Consider the following 17,595-nt stretch of genomic DNA (forward strand, 5'->3'; position numbering starts at 1 on the left):
CTCCCTACCTGGCCATATTCTTGGTGGGAGACATGCCAAGTTGACTGAGGTCAGACTGAATCAAATCTGTGCTCAGTGTCCCCATGGGGGCCACAGCAGGGAAGATTATACCATGGGCATTGGTGAATGCTGTGAACCAGGGCTTTTCCCAGAGAGCTGTGTGTCCAGAATCTGCATGACCCCGTGGGTCTGGAGCCTAGTCAAGATGCCTTCTGAAACAAAGCCAGTGGGAGCCTCATTTCTTTCACTCTCCGGGTGGATGTACAGATGGAGTGTGGACTGGGGTATCCTCCACCCAGCCTGGCAGGGGCGGGGCTACAAGCATGGTTTCATGTTTGAAGACTCACTTCTGCTTCTTGTTAAGTGACCATACTTTGCTCATGAGGTAAGTAGACAGAATTCCAACTGGGTATTTAATGCAAGATTTTAGCCTTAATTCTTCAGAAATATTTGATGTAAAGTGAGTTCTGTCTGCCCTTAAAAAGTAAACATAATAATGACAATACCAAATAGCAGCTTCCTAAAGTTCAACCCAGGTGGGAGGGCTTTCTTCAAGTGGTGAAACAAAATTTAAAATAGAAAAACTGGGAAGAGTTAATGGTGGAGAAGTAACGGGACTCTGGGTGTTCTCAATCCTCAAACACAGCTGTATTAACGTCAGATAACTTGGAACAGCCAGGAAATAGATCTGTGGAGTGGCAGAAGGATCTCCACAGTTAGAAGGACACAGTTTGGCTAATTCAAGGTGTGTGGATGTGAATTGGGGGAGAGAAAACAGCAGAGATGCAGAGGGGAGGGATCCTTTCTGTGGAGAGACAAAAGGGAGAGAAAGAGAGTAGATGAGAAAGTGCAGCATTGAGTTAGCACAAGAGAAAAACCTCTCTGGACCAAAGACTGGGGAGTGAGAGTACTGTGTGTCCCAGTTCTTTTTTTGCAAACAGTTTCTGTAGCCCAAACTGAGGTTTTGGAAGTACTTGACTTTCTTCAGAGTGGAGGCGTGGTTTATGTTCCTGGAGAGGAGACAGCTGGTCCCAGAGTGCATATTGTGGTGTAGAAATCTTGAGGTGCCCTGGGAGAGAACAGTCCCTTTCCTGGAATACTTTTGGAAGAGGGTTTACTGCCTCCCATGGACAAAAGACCCTGCAGTTGCCAGCCAAAGGCTTTTATCAGCAAGGTGGAGAGTCTTTACTCTGGAGGAGGGGAGTGGATCCAAGCAATGCTGGTTTCAAGACTTTGGGTTTTGAATCAGCTGCACAACAAAGAAAAAATACAGAAGACAGTTTCAGTGCAGGGCAAGCTGACTTCCCTTGTATTCAGTGAGGGCTACCACATTGAATATTCAGTGGGGGATGAGATCCCAAGTCAAAGGACTAGAGAATGGGGTGGCAATATTCCCCATTATCCCCCTCACACACCAACACAGTGAGGCAAGATCTGCTTACACCAAACCCTGCCCCTCCATGCCTGCAACTGCTTATTTACTTGGGCAAGACTGACACTGACCCAAAACAGCTGGCCTCTCCTCGGGACCTACACAGCCACCAACAGCCAGGCATGAACAAACAACTCTTTCTCTTTCTTCTTTCTTTCTTTCTTTTTCTTTCTTTTTCTCTCTTTCTTCTTCTTCTTCTTCTTCTTCTTCTTCTTCTTCTTCTTCTTCCCTTCTCCTTCTTCTCCTTCTCCTACTCCTCCTCCTTCTTCTTCCTCTTGATTTGGAATTAGGCGCATAGTTTCTGGCTTATTTTCTGGCATTTCCTTTTATCTTTTTAAAATCTGTTTTTTTATTCTTTTCCTTTTCCTTCTTTTCCCTTCTGCCTTTTTCTCGTTTTTACTTTCTTTTTCCTTGGAACCAGCCTCTTAATTTTTTCTGTTTTTTGTTTGTTTGTTTTGTTTGTTCTTTTTCTGTTCCTTTTCCCTTTTTATGGGATCAGCCTTCCCCCCTCCTTTTTCCCCCTAAGGTTACTCAACAAACAAATCAAAGCAGACCTAGTTAAAGGTGCAAACACTCCACCTCTGCAAACAAGGAGGAACTCTACAGAGGACTAATAAAAGGGTAAGAACCGCTAAATGCAACAGAATGCACACAGCATACACCAGAAACACTTCCTGAAGTGCCAGGCCCTAGAAGTGTATGACCCCTTTTAAATATAGTAGTATTCTCAGGTGCAGGAAAGATAATAAGCTTTTAAAACACTTAAAACACAGAAACGTAGCCAAAGTAACAAGGACAAAGGCATTCTTCCTTCCCGCCCCTGCCATATGTCAAGCAGAAATCACAGCCAAGGATTTACTCAAAGCGGATAAAAGCAATATATGTGAGCCATAATTTAGAAAAACAGTCAAAAGATTACTAGCTTGGCTTGAAGAAAAGCATAGAAGACACCAGAGAAATCCTTGCTGCAGAGATCAAAGACCTAAGAACTAGTTAGGATGATTTCAAAAATACTATAAGTGAGATGGAAACTAAACTAGATACAGTGACAGTGAAGACTGAAGAAGTAGAGGATAGAGTAGGTGCAATAGAAGTTAAAATGATGGAAAATAATAGAGCTGAAAACAAAATAGGAAAAGGAAATAGCCAAATAATGAGGGAAGACTTAGAAGGTTTATTTGAAAAAATTATACCTGAGAACTTCCTTAATGTAGGGAAGGAAACAGGCATCAAAGTCCAAGAGGCACAGAGAACTCCCTGTACAATCAACAAAAACAACTTAACACCAAGATATATCATAGTGAAACTAGCAAAATACAAGGACAAAGAGAAAATTCTGAAAGCAGCTAGGGACAAACAGTCCTTAACCTGCAAGGATAGACACATAAGGTTAGTAGCAGACCTGCCCACTGAAACTTGGCAGGCCAGAAGGGAGTGGCAGGAAATATTCAATGTAATGAATAGGAAAAATATGCAGCCAAGAATTCTTTACCCAATAAGCCTGTTATTCAGAATAGAAGAATAGATAAAGACCCTCCCAGACAAACAAAAGCTAAAGGAGATAGTGATCACTACACCAGCCCTGCAAGAAATTCTAAGGGGGAACTCGACGAGTGGAAAGCAGCAAACATACAAAGGACCAGAAACAATACCACACAAATGAAATCTACAGCTTACACAGTAATTCATGTCTTCCAATACATATCTGAATGTAAATGGACTAACTGCCCCAGTCAAAAGACACAGGATATGAGAATGGGTAAAAGACAAGATCCATCTATATGCTACCCACCTGAGACTCTATTTAGACCAGAGGACACTTGCAGATTTAGAATGAGGGGATGGAGAATAATCTGTAATGCTAATGGACATCAAAAGAAAGCCAGAGTTGTAATTTCCTTATTTGACACCATGAGGTCTTTTATTCATGTGAACATTCATCAGCATTTTATAAAGTGTAATAAACTTTTAAGCTTAACTGCTACTAAAAAAAGCCAGAGTAGCCATACTTATATCAAACTAGATATTAAAACACACTGTAACAAGAGATGAATAAGGGCATTATATCATAATTAAGGGGTCTATCCATCAAGAAGAGATAACAATTGTAGGTATTTATGCCCCCAACATATATATGAACCAAAATATATAGATCAATTGATCAAAAACAAGCAAACTTGTTGACGATAATACCATAATTATAGGAGACTTTAATACTCCATTTGCAACAATGGACAGATCATCTAAGAGATAATCAATAAAAAAAAAAACAGTGAATCTGAATAAGGGACAGAGGGACAGAGGGACATTGGGACAGAGGGACTTGACAGATATATTCAGACCACTTCATCCTAAAGCAACAGAATACACATTCTTTTTGAGTGCACATGGAATTATACAGAATAGATCCCATCTTGCATCACAAATCAGCCTTCAACTGGAACAAAAAAACTGAGATCATATCATGCATATTTTCAGATCACAACACTATAAAACTTGAAATCAACCCCAAGAAAAAAATTGGAAATCCCTCAAATACATCGAGTTTAAAGAAAATCCTATTAAAGAATGAATGGGTCAGCCAGGAAATTAAAGGAAAATTTTTAAAAAATCCATGGTAGCAAATGAAAATGAAAATGACAGTCCAAACCCCTTGGATGCAGCAAAGGCAGTCCTCCAGAGGAAAATACATTGCAACTCAGGCCTCTATCTCAAGAAGCAAGATAGGTACACAATATTAGATTAGGTTTCTGGAAAAGAAGCAGCAAATAAAGCCCAAAGCCAGAAGCAGAAGAAAAATAGATTAGAGCATAAATAATGACATAGAATGAAGAAACAGAATAGATCAATAAATCTAAGATACGATTTTTTGAAATAATGAACAAAATTGATAATCCCTAGCCAGACTTCTCAAAAAGAAAAGAGAGAAGACTCAAATAGATAAAGTCATGAATGAAAGAGGAGAGATCACAACTAACACCAAAGAAATACAAACAATTACAAGAGAATATTATGGTCAATTAAATGCCAACCAATTGGGCTATCAGGAGGATATTGATAAATTCATAGAAACCTATGAACTACTGAAAACTGAAACAAGAAGAAATAGAACATTTGAAGAGACCGTAAGCAGTAAAGAAACTGAATCAGTTTTCAAAAATCTCCCAACAAACAAGAGTTCAGGACCAGATGACTTCCCAGGGGAATTATACCAAAATTTTAAAGAAGAATTAATACCAATTATCTTGAAACCGTTAAAAAAAATAGAAATGGAAGGTAAACTTACAAACTCATTCTATGAAGCCAGAATTACCTTGATTCCAAAACCAGACAAAGACCCCTCTAAAATAGAGAATTATAGACCAAAATCCCTGATGAACATGTATGCAAAAATTCTCAACAAGATACCAGCAAATTGAATTCAACAATACATTGAAAGAATTATTCACCATAATCAAGTAATATTTATTCCTGGGCTGCAGGTTTGGTTCAATATCCACAAACCAATTAATGTGATACACCACATGAATAAAAGAAAGGATAAGAACCATACGATTGCGTCAATAGATGCAGAAAAGTACATTGGACAAAATACAGCATACTTTCTTCATAAAAACCCTTAAGAAAGTAGGGATAGAAGGAACTTACATCCACATCACAGAGGCCATATATGAAAGACCTCAGCTAATATCATCCTTGATGGGGGAAAGCTGAGAGTTTTCCCCCTAAGGTCAGGAACATGACAGGGCTGTCCACTCTCACCACTGTTGTTCAACATAGTACTGGGATCCCTAGCCTCAGCAATCAGACAAAATTAAGAAAGAAAATGCATGCAAACTGGCAAGGAAGAAGTCAAACATTCACTCTTCACAGATGACATGATACTCTATAGGAAAATCCAAAAGACTCTACCAAAAACCTGCAAGAACTGATATGTGAATTCACCAATGTTGCAGGATATAAAGTCGAGGTACAGAAATTAGCTCCATATCTTTACACCAATTAGGAAGCAGCAGAAAGAGATATCAAAAAATTAATCCCATTTACAATTTCACCAAAAACCATAAGATGCCTAGGAATAAACCTAGCCAAAAAGGTAAAATACCCGTACACTGAAAACTATAGAAAGCTTATGAAGGAAATGGAAGAATTATTCCATGGAATAATGGAAATGGAAAAATTATTCCATGTCCATGGGTTGGAAGAACAAATATTGTTAAAATGTAGGTACTACCCAAAGCCATCCTCACATTAAATGCAATCCCATCAAAATAACACCAGCATTCTTCACAGAGCTAGAGCAAGCAATCATAAAATTTGCATGGAAACGCAAAAGAATCGAAATAGCCAAAGAAATGTTGAAAAAGGAAACCAATGTGGCAATAAATTTCATATTAAGAAAAACTACAACTATAAAACCTCCAAACAAAATAAATAAAAGCCATGACAAAAGTTTTAACTCTAGGTTATAAAAACATTTTTAAAGATATGACACCAAAATAAATGTCCATGAAAGAATAAGAAATTGGACTTTATTAAAATTAAGTGCTTTGAGAAACACTTTAAAAAAGAATCAACAAAGTTTTTGACTGGGAGACAATTTTACAAACATAAAAAAAAAAAAAAGAAAGAAAACCAAAGTTGGAGGCTTCACAATCCCAGGCTTTAAGCTGTATTACAAAGCTATAATAATCAACACAGTATGGTACTACACAAAAAAAGACACATAGATAAAGGGAATAAAATAGAGAATTCAGAAATGGCCCCACAAATATATAGAAAATTAAACTTTGTCAAGCAGGACAGTATCCAATGGAAAAAAGACGGTCTCCTTAGCAAATGATGCTAGGAGAACTGGAGAGCAACATGCAACATGAAGAATGAAACTGGACCAATTTCTAACACCACCCACAAAAATAAATTCAAAATGGATGAGAGACCTAAATGTGAGACAGAAACCTACAAGTAGGTTTCAAGACAGGAAATTCTACAGTAAAAACAGACAGCAACCTCTTTGACCTGGGCTGCCACAACTTGTTACTTTACATGTCTCCAGAGACAAGGGAAATAAAAGCTAAAATGAACTATTGAGATCTCATCAAGACAAAAAGCTGCTGCACAGTGAAGGCAACAATCAACAAAACTAAAAGTCAACCAACGCAATGGGAGAAAATATTTGCACATGACATCAGATAAAGGGTTAGTATCCAAAATCTCTAAAGAATTACCAAACTCAACACTCACAAAGCAAATAATCAAGTGAAGAAACGGGCAGAAGACATGAATAGACACTTTTCCAAAGAAGACTTCCAGAAGGCTACCAGACACATTAGAAGATGCTCAACATCACTCACAGAAAAAAAGCAAATCAAAACCACAATGAGATACCACCTCACTCCTGTCAGAATGGCTAAAATTAAGAACTCAGGCCACAACAGATGACGATGAAGATGCAGAAAAAGGTGAATCCTTTTGCACTATTGGTGGGAATGCAAACTGGTGCAACCATGCTGGAAAACAGTATAGAGGTTCCTTGAAACATTAACATTAGAACTACTCTATGACCCAGCAATTGAACTAGGAACTAGGAACTTATCCAAAGAATAAAATATTGCTGATTCAAAGGGCACATGTACCCCATTGTTTAAAGCAGTGCTGTCAACAATAGCCAAATTATGGAAAGAGTCCACATGTTGGATGGATTAAGAAAATGTACTATATGTGTGTGCGTGGGCATGTGTGTGTGTGTGTTATATATATATATACATACATGTATACTTATATATATATACATATATACCAATTGAATACACAATGGAATACTACTCAGCGATCATAATAATGAAGTCTTGTCATTTGCAACAACATGGATGGAACTACAAGGTATTATGCTAAGCAAAATAAGTCAGTCAGGGAAAGACAGATACATGATATTTTACTCATATGTGGAATTTGAGAAATTAACAGATGAACATAGGGGAAGGGAAGGAAAAAGGAGATAAAAACAGAGAGGGAGGCAAAACGTAAGAAACTTGTAAATTCAGAGAACATACTGAGGGCTGCTGGAGGGTGTGTGTGTAAGGGATGGCCTAAATGGATGATTGGCACTAAGGAAGGCAGCTTCTGGGAAGAGCACTGGGAGATATAAGTGATGAATCACTGGGTTCTACTCCTGAAAACAATACTACTCTGTATTTTAACTAACTTGAATTTAAATAAACACATTAGTAATTTGATAATATGATAATATAAGAGGCTTATATGTATCTTCCTAATGCTGACTGAATATCACTGTTCTTTAAAAATTACACATTTAAAAGATATATCTATTGACTTGGAGAGAGAAAAGTTCTTTACTTTTCTTCATTGAGCAAGGAACCTAAACCAGGTGTCAGAAAACCTTACTTGTGTTATCCTTCCAGTGATGCCCTCACTGAGCCTTAGTTCATTTACCTGTAAAATTGGGATACTAGAGGTGCTCAATATTTACCAACAGTTTTTTTTTCTTTTCAGAATTAAAAAAAATTAATTCCAGAATAGTTAAGATACAGACTTATATTCATTGCATAAGAACAGTGATAAAAGAGAAGGCACTCAGTTTATGGACAAGGAAACTGAGTCCTTTCAAACTATGGTCCCCATTTTACTGTGGCCTAGCGTGTGTGCTCATCCTAGTCCTAAGAGCTGAGAATGGTGGATGACAGGACCTCAGACTCTTCTCCAGAGACTACTATGGAGATGGCCTGTTCCCCTGCGAGACAATGGGAACTTTAAGAATCCCCTTCATGCTATGGAATTTTGTACATGTTGCCAGGAGAATAAATGTCCCTGCTCCATGTCAGATCTGTCTCCAAGTCTTTCCTCCTTTTTCCCTAACACTTACAGGCTATAAGCCCTTCCTTAACCACCATCCCATTATCTCCACCGATGCAATCCGTTTCTGTGTATGCTTGTCTGTGTGCTCAGTTTAATGTGGAGAGGAGAATGATCTAAATTGGGAGGAGTTAGGTAGGGCTCACCAGGATCCACCAGGATCTTGGGCCATTCAAGCCCAAGAGGCACAGGGAACTCCCCTCAATATCAATAAAACAGGTCCACACAAAAATATATCATAGTGAAACTTGCAAAATGCAAAGAGAAAAAGAATTCTGAAAGAAGCTAAAGAAAAAAGGTCCTTAACCTATAAGGGTAGATCTATAAGGTTAACAGCAGACCTGTCTATAGAAACTTGGCAGGCCATAAGGGTGCGGTATGATATATTTAATGTGCTAAATGGGGAAAATATGCAGCCAAGAATACTTTATCAAGCAAGGCTGTCATTCGGAATAGAAGGAGAGAGAAAGAGTTTCCAAGACAAGTAAAAACTAAAGGAGCTACTGAGCACCAAGCCAGCTCTGCAAGAATTGTTAAAGCGGACACTTTGAGTGGGAAAGAGAGGCCAAAGGCAACAAAGACTAGAAAGGAACAGAGACATTCTACAGGAACAGCAACATTACAGGTAATACAATGGCACTGAATTCATATCTATCAATAATTATTTGAATGTAAATGGGCTAAATGCTCCAGTCAAAAGACATAGCATATCAGAATGGATTAAAAAAATCAAGAACCATTGAAATGGTGCCTATAAAAGACTCGTTTTAGACCCAAAGACACATTGAGATAGAAGGTGAAGGGGTGGAGGGCCATTTGTCATGCTAATGGACAACAGAGGAAAGCTGGAGTAGCAATACATATATCAGACAAACTAGATTTTAAATGAAAGATTGTAATAAGTGATGAAGAAAGTCCTAATCGCTTCTCAGCCTTTTGGCTAAGATCAAGTGTAGAAAGTCTTATGTCATAATAAAGAAGTCTATCAAAGAGGAAGATCCAACAATTGTTAATATTTATGCCCTCAGCTAGGTACAGCCAATTATATAAACCAATTAATAACAAACTTAAAGAAACATATTGATAATAATACAATAATAGTAAAGGACTTTAACACCCCACTTACGTCAAAAGATAGATCATCTTAGCAGAAGATCAACAAAGAAACAATGGCTTTGAATGACACACTAGACCACACGGACTTAACAGATATATTCAGAGCATTTCACACGAAAGCAGCAAAACACACACTCTTTTTGAATGCACATGGAACATTCTCCAGAGTAGATTATACTAGGTCCAAATCAGCCCTCTTATATTCAGACCACAATGCTATGAAACCTGAAGTCAACCAAAGGAAAAAAAAATGGGAAAGACCACCAATACATGGAGATTAAAGAACATCTGACTAAAGAATACATTGGGTAACCAGGAAATTAAAGAGTAATAAATAAAAGAATCAATTTAAAAAATACATGGAAGCCAATGAAAATGAAAACATGACAGTCCAAAACCTTTACTATGTGGCCAGGCGGTAATAAGAGGGAAGTATATAACAATCCAGGCATTCCTCCGGAAAGAAGGAAAGTCTCATGTACACAACCAAATCTCACACATCAAAGAGTTGGAAAAAGAAGAGCAAATAAAGGTCAATGCCCGCAGAAGAAGGGAAATAATAAAGATTAGAGTAGAAATAAATGATATAAAATTTAAAAAAGTAGAAAAGATTAATGAAACTAGGAGCTGGTTCTTTGAAAGAATTAACAAAATTGATAAACACCGAGCCAAAGCTATCAAAAAAAAGAGAGGGTAAAGGAACCAAAGAAATAAAATCATGAATGGAAAAAAGAGAGATCACAACCAACACTGCAGAAATACAAACAATTACAAGAGAATATTATGAGCAAGTATATGCCAAAAAAGTGGATAATCTGCAAGAAATGGATGAATTTCAAGAAACTTGTAAACTACCAAAACTGAAACAGGAAGAAATAGAAAATACGAACAGATACATAACCAGTAAAGAAATTGAATCAGTAGTCTCAAATTTCCCAACAAACAAAATTCCAGGGCTGGATGGAATCTGAGCACAATTCTATAAAAAAAAATTTTTGGCATTTATTTATTTTTTATTATTTTTAATTTTTTAAATATAATTTATTGTGAAACTGGTTTCCATCAGTGCTCATCCCAAAGATAGATGGTATCTATCTTGCTCTGCCTGGCTTATTTCACTTAGCATAATACCCTCCAGTTCCATCCACATTGCTGCAAATGGCCAAGTTTCATTCTTTCTCATTGCCAAGTAGTATTCCATTGTGTATATAATCCACATCTTCTTTATCCATTCATCAGTTGATGGACATGTAGGCTCTTTCCATAGTTTGGCTATTGTTGAAAGTGCTGCTATAAACAGTGGGATACAAATGCCCCTCTGCATCAGTACTCCTGTATCCCTTGGGTAAATTCCTAGCAGTGCTATTGCTGGGTCATAGGGTAGTTCTATTTTTAGTTTTTTGAGGAATCTCCACAACGTTTTCCAGAGTGGCTGTACCAGTTTGCATTCCCACCAGCAGTGCAAGAGGGTTCCCGTTTCTCCACATCCTCACCAGCATCTATAGTCTCCTGATTTACAAAACATTTAAAGAAGAATTAATACTTCTTTTGAAACTGTTCTAAAAAATTAAAACGGAAGGAAAACTGTTAAACTCATTCTACAAGGCCAGCATAACCTTGTTTCCAAAAGCAGACAAAGATCTCACTAAAAAGGAGAATTACAGACCAATATCTCTGATGAACATGGATGCAAAAATTTTCAACAAAAGCTAGCAAAGCAGATTCAACAGTATGTTAAAAGAAGTATTCAACATGATTCAGTGGTATTTATTCCTGGGCTGTGGGGCTGGCTCAAAATCCACAATCCAACCAATGGGATACATGTCATTAATAAAAGAAAGGATAAGAACCATATGATCCTCTGAATAGACGAAGAATAGGCATCTGACAAAATACAGCATCTTTTGTTGTGATAAAAACTCTCAAGAAAGTAAGGATAGAAGGAACATGCCTCACCATCATTAAGGCCATATAGGAAGGAAGCCAGCATCCTGTAGGAAGGATGAGTTAATATCATCCTTAGTGGGTAAAAACAGTTTTCCCCTAAGGTCAGGAACACAACAGTATGCCTATTCTCACCACTGCTGTTCAAAATAGCACATGAAGTTCTAGCCTTAGCACCCAGAAAACAAAAAGAGAAAAAAAAATCCAAATTCACAAGAAGTCAAACTTTCATTCTCTGAAGACGACATGATACTGTATGTGGAAAAGACTCCACCAAAAAAATTGCTATAATTGATACATGAATTCAGGAAAGTTGCAGGATATAAAATCAATGTACAGAAACCTGTAATATTTCTACACACCAGAAATGAAGCAGCAGAAAGAGAAATCAAGGAATCAATCTCATTTACAATTGCACCAAAAATCAGGAGATACCTAGGAATAAACCTAACCAGCGAGGTAAAGATCTGTACTCTGAAAACTATAGAATACTTACAAAAGAAATTGATGAAGACACAAATTAATGGAAAAACATTTTCTGCTCATTGATTCAAAGAACAAACACTGTTAAAATGTCTATACTACCCAAAGCAATCTACACATTTAATAATACCAGCATTTTTCACAGAGCTCAGATAAAAAATTCTAAAATTGTATGGAACTAGAAAACACCATGAATAGCCAAAGTAATGTTGAAAAACACAAGGAAAGTGGGAAGCATCACAATTCCAGACTTCAAACTGTATTACATATCTGTGAAGACAGTATGGTACTGGCACAAAAACAGATAAATAGATCGAAGGGACAGAATAGAAAACCCACAACCACAAAATGGACCCACAACTATATAGTCAACTAATCTTCAACAAAGCAGGAAAGAATACTCAATGGAAAAAAGTCAGTCTCTTCAACAAATGGTGTTGGGAAAACTGGACAGCAACGTGCAGAAGAATGAAACCTGGACCACTTAACACCATACACAAAAATAAATTCAAATAGATGAAAGACATAAATATGAGACAAGACACCATCAAAACCCAGAGTAAAATATAGGCTGCAACCTCTTTCACCTCAGCCAGAACAGCTTCTTACTAGACACATCTCCAAAGGCAAGAGAAACATAAACAAATGTACACTATTGGGACTTCATCAATATAAGAAGTTTCTGCAGAGTGAAGGAAACAATCAACAAAACTAGAAGGCAACTGATGGAATTGGAGAAGATATTTTAAAATGATGTACCAGATAAAGAACTGGTATTCAAAATCCATAAAGAACTTATCAAACTTAACACCCAAAAAACAACTAATCTTGTTAAGAAACGGGGAGAAGATATGAACAGACATTCCTCCAAGAAAGACATAAAAATGCCTAACAGACACGTGAAAAAATGTTCAACATCACTCATCATCATGGAAATACAAATCAAAACCATGGATAGAGTCCAAAGTCCATTGATGAATGGATAAAGAAGATTTGGTATATACATGTATATATATATATACACACACACACATATATATAATGGAATATTGGTGATTACAAAGAATGAAATATTTCCATTTGCAACAACGTGGATGGAACTAGAGTGTATTATGCTAAGTGAATAAGTCAGAGAAAAATAAATATCATGATTTCACTGATATGTGGAATTTAAGAAACAAAACAGATGAACATAGGAGAAAGGAGGGAAAACTAAGATGAAAACTGAGAAGGAGGCCAACAATAAAGGACTCTTAAATACAGAGAACATACTGAGGGCTCCTGGAGGGAGGTGGGGGGGGGTGGCCTAAATGGGTGATGTACATTAAGGAGGGCACTTGTTAGGATGAGCACTGGGTGTTATATGTAAGTGATGAATCACAAAATTCTCCTAAAGCCAATACTACACTATCTGGTAACTGACTTGAATTTAAATAAAATGTTTGAAAGGAAATAAAAAAGAAAGAAGTCTGGGTATTCAAGGGATATCATATTTAAATATAAAGATACCATAATGATATGTTAATATACCATAATTTTGTTGTTAGACATTTCTCAACTGGTATGATTACAGACTACTTTCTTGCACATAAAAATGTAATTGGATAGAGTGGTCATAAGCATCATGTTCTTCCCTATCTCATTAACTTCTGATAAGACTTGTTAGGTGAGAGAAAACACAATTCAATTCCCTCCCTGATGAGCTCAGAGGCATACCAGCTGTATTCCACTGCTTGAAAGTAAATGTCCCTGCACTACAATTTCCATATGAGCATGAGCAAAAAAAAAAAAATCCTTCATTTCTGCCTTAGTTATCTGTGATTTTAATCAAGGCCACACAGCAGTTTATCAAGGAGGATCTTTTCCTGAAAGAGCTGAAGCCCTCTCTAACCGTCTGAACATCTAGTGGAGAATTTAATGGTTGAAATGGGTGGATCTTTTGTAGGGACTTGAGACTTGATTCTGTCACTGTGGCATGGCATAGGGATGATGTTTTTGAGATGACTTAAAACCCTGATGTCTTTTTTCTTCTCCAAGCCATTACTTCAAGGGCATGTCCCAGGCAGGAGAGTGGGCATGAATGAAGCAGAGCAACACCAGTGTCTTCCAGAGGCTGGGGCACTGAGATTTTTAGTAACTTAGCACTTTGGCCAGGAGGGGAGCAAGTCCACCTGCAGGTGAACCCCAAGGGTCCTGTGCTGCCCTCATTAGCCAGCAGGAGGCACACAATTCCACCATTTCTGAGCTGCCCAGAGCTCAGGAGGTCAATAGCAGGGTCAGTGAGAAAGAGCTTCCTTCCCTCAGCACAGTGACTTAAGAGACAACACTCTGGTTTGGGGCTGATGTGGGACAGAGTCCCCATGAGAAGAACTCTGTATCCTAGCTCCTGGGGCTGAGGAGAGGCCGTGCCATCAGGGTGTCCAGAAAATTTTCCCTCTGTAGCCAGCACTGAGCCTTTATTATCTGGACCCTTCTTACATCCTTTATTCCCTGCTTTCTCAGGTAACACTTGAACAAAAGTTATTTTACAACAGGATCTGTTCCTAAAGGGGCTTGGTGGGCAAAGTCATGCTGTCATGTTTGCTGTGGACTAAAACTTAATTTGTGAGAGAAATTCCTGCACAGATTCAGAGTCAGGGAAACAAATGTATAACTATGAAAGAAATATACAGCTGCCAGGAGCACCAGCCCAATATGATGGGACACACAGGATGTGTATGGCCAACATATACAAAATCTTTAGATGAATGGGGAAAAAATGTTTACAATTATGTACATACTTGCATTTATTTTAATGCTTAATTTTTCATCTAACGTGGAAGTATGTTAAAATGTAGAAAAGGTAAAGAGGTGTGTAAAACTCCATTATTTTAAGATTCAGTGTTTTCAGTTTTGCAAAATCAGAATTTATTATAATTCTACTTTTCTGCTATAAATTAAGCAAAGGTCTATATACTTAAAATATACTTCTGTGCTTGTTTTCCAATGGGAATATTGTGTTTTTTGATATTTTATCCTAACAGTGACATTGTGAAATGTTTTTAAATATTAGTTCACTGGAAAATCTTTTTCAGGACTGCAATGTGAAAAACATTGTTAAAAATGATAATAAATCCAGGTGACACCAAATTTTGTGTACGAATGTAATAAGAAAATCTCATGTATCAGTTCTAGACTATTCGATGCAATGGCAATTTTTAAAATGCCAACCATGGCATGCTGCTCAAAACCATTTGAGATGAAACATTTTTAAACTTAAAACTTCAGAATAGTAAAGAGCCCATAAAATGGCTGCTTTTTAAAATTAGATGTATTCATTGCAAACAAATTATATCCTATTAAAAATGTTAACTCTGAAAGCAGTTAGTTTGGTATTAAATTTTTATTCAAAAGCTGAAATTAGGATATGTATATTATATCTGATATAAGTCATTTTCCCATAAGAGTTGATATTTGTAGCCATAGATTATCCACTGTCCATTGCTTTAATTTTCCTGTTTATTTCTAAATCAGGAAGTATATTCCTATGATTTGTGAAGGCATTGTTTTTCTCACATGTTTCGAAGTTACTTTTTTACTTTGTAAGCATGGGTTGAGGCTTTTTAATAAACACGCGTCTTTGCATATCATGATGAGTTTTCATTGGAGAGCTTTCTTAACTATTTCCACTTGAGCCTAACATCATACCATTAAAAAGAAAAACACAAAAAAATTAATCTATATGTGCTAAGATGCATCTGACTACAGCATAGTGTATTTCATAATTTGACTTTACATTACAAAATATAATAATAAATTTTATTTTATATTACCATACACTAATACATTATATATCTGTACATATATATCTGTTTGCTAGTTGAAATGAATTTGCATTGGGTGGTGGCTGATTGCATTTGATCTTGTTGCCAACTGGATATTCATATGTGTGTCTAAAGTTCTTTTTAGAACAGACATCTACTCATGGAGTTCACAAAGCCTCTTATCTACAGTAGGATACTTAAAGGACATCTTACTTTATTTCACGGGAGCAGAAATTTTGTCTAAGATTATGAGCTGATCAAGGCACAGATATGGCACTATCATATTCAATGGAGGACTAATGGCTTCTCTCTCCTTGTACAACTGCCATCGATGCTTCTGTATAATTACTGTGAACTTAAGTGTTTTTATGTCAACATTATCTGTATCCCATTTACTAACAGTTATCTAAGCTACAATATATACATTTTTTTTTCTTTCATTTCATTACAATCAGTAAATCTTTGTGGTGATGGCAGTGTTTTTAACATGAACATTGTCATCTGACATCTTTGTTCATAATGAGCTACTTGTACAGTCAAAAGTTATGAAAAAGTATGATTTTCTTATTCTCAAATGTGTATCAGCTTTATGCACTTTTCTTTGAATCATTCCACATGTCTCTTGTGTTCTATTAAACTCATAGAAAGAAATCACTTTTTATCTTTCCCAACAGGGGCAAGACCAAGTAAAATGCCACAAAAAAGAACATGACTGGCTTGTTTATGAAAGGATAAATATCATATGGCCTGTTAGAATTGAAAAGAAAAGATGATTAATAAATGCAACACTTAGACACAAAAGATAGATAATTATATGAGGTGACAGAGGTGTTAGCCAATCTTATTGTGGTAGTCATCTCAAAACATATACATGTATCAAATCATCATGTTGTAAAACTTATATTTCCCAATGATATATGCCAATTATATCTCAGTAAAACTGGGAAGAAAAGAATTTCAGGATTGCAACAGCACAGTATGCAAATAAGCACAAACTTTTCTAAGCAAAAACCATTGTGAGACAGCACTAGTGTTACATCCCGGAAGTCGTGAAGCGGGCCCTGGTTCTATCTGCAAATACGTCCCAAACATCTGACCACTTGTCACCATCTCCACTGCTAACAAACAGCCTAATTTCCCCTCTAGGTTACTACACCAGTCTCTTAAGTAACCTCTTGCCTCTGCCTTTGCCTTTCCAGTTGATTGGTAACATAGAAATCAGATTAATTCTGATAGACCTCCTCTTCTGAAAATCCTCCAATGATTTTCCTTTCACTCCAAGAAAAGTCAAAGTCCTTGCTGACAAGGCTGACAAATCTGTTTACACTCCAAGTGCTGTCTCCTTGCTCACTTAACTTCACCCACACAGCATTCCAATGGACAATTAACAAGCCACACATGTGGCCTTCTTTTTTAGAGAAACTACTCAGACAACGGGCCACTTTCCTCTTAGTCCCCCAAAGGAGGAGGGAACAATTATCAATGACAAGGGCAGCTGTGGAAACCACACCCAGAGTCGGTTTTACAGTCAGGAAGGGACACTATTTATCCTCCTCATGCTTTCAGGGACTCCACACTTAGAGAAATTTCTCTAGTGACAAACTTTAGAAACAATCCCTGAAAGTACAGTCTTCACATTTCCAATCATTGAAAAATCCATGGTCCTACCAACACGTCCCAGTTCTATCTAAAATTCCCTCCAATGTGATGTCCTTAAATATAAAAAAGATTAGGGGTGCCTGGGTGGCTCAGTCGGTTAGACATCCGACTTCAGCTCAGGTCGTGATCTCACAGTTTGTGAGTTTGAGCCCCGCGTCGGGCTCTGTGCTGACAACTCAGAGCCCGGAGCCTGCTCCAGATTCTGTGTCTCCGTCTCTCTCTGCGCCTCCCCTGCTCGTGCTCTATCTCTCTCTCATTCTCTTTCAAAAATAAATATTTTTAACA

The 17,595-nt window shown here is 37.2% G+C and overlaps 1 non-coding gene across 1 annotated transcript; it reads right to left on the reverse strand.

Moving 5' to 3' along the window:
* Positions 1 to 17,072: 17,072 nt before the first annotated feature.
* LOC122236210 lies at positions 17,073 to 17,284 on the reverse strand. The gene has a single exon (XR_006214316.1). It is a non-coding gene; the product is annotated as a small nucleolar RNA U3 (small nucleolar RNA).
* Positions 17,285 to 17,595: the final 311 nt, after the last annotated feature.

Source organism: Panthera tigris, assembly GCF_018350195.1.
Source record: "Panthera tigris isolate Pti1 chromosome A3 unlocalized genomic scaffold, P.tigris_Pti1_mat1.1 chrA3_random_Un_scaffold_100, whole genome shotgun sequence".
In the NCBI taxonomy this organism is placed as follows: domain Eukaryota; kingdom Metazoa; phylum Chordata; class Mammalia; order Carnivora; family Felidae; genus Panthera; species Panthera tigris.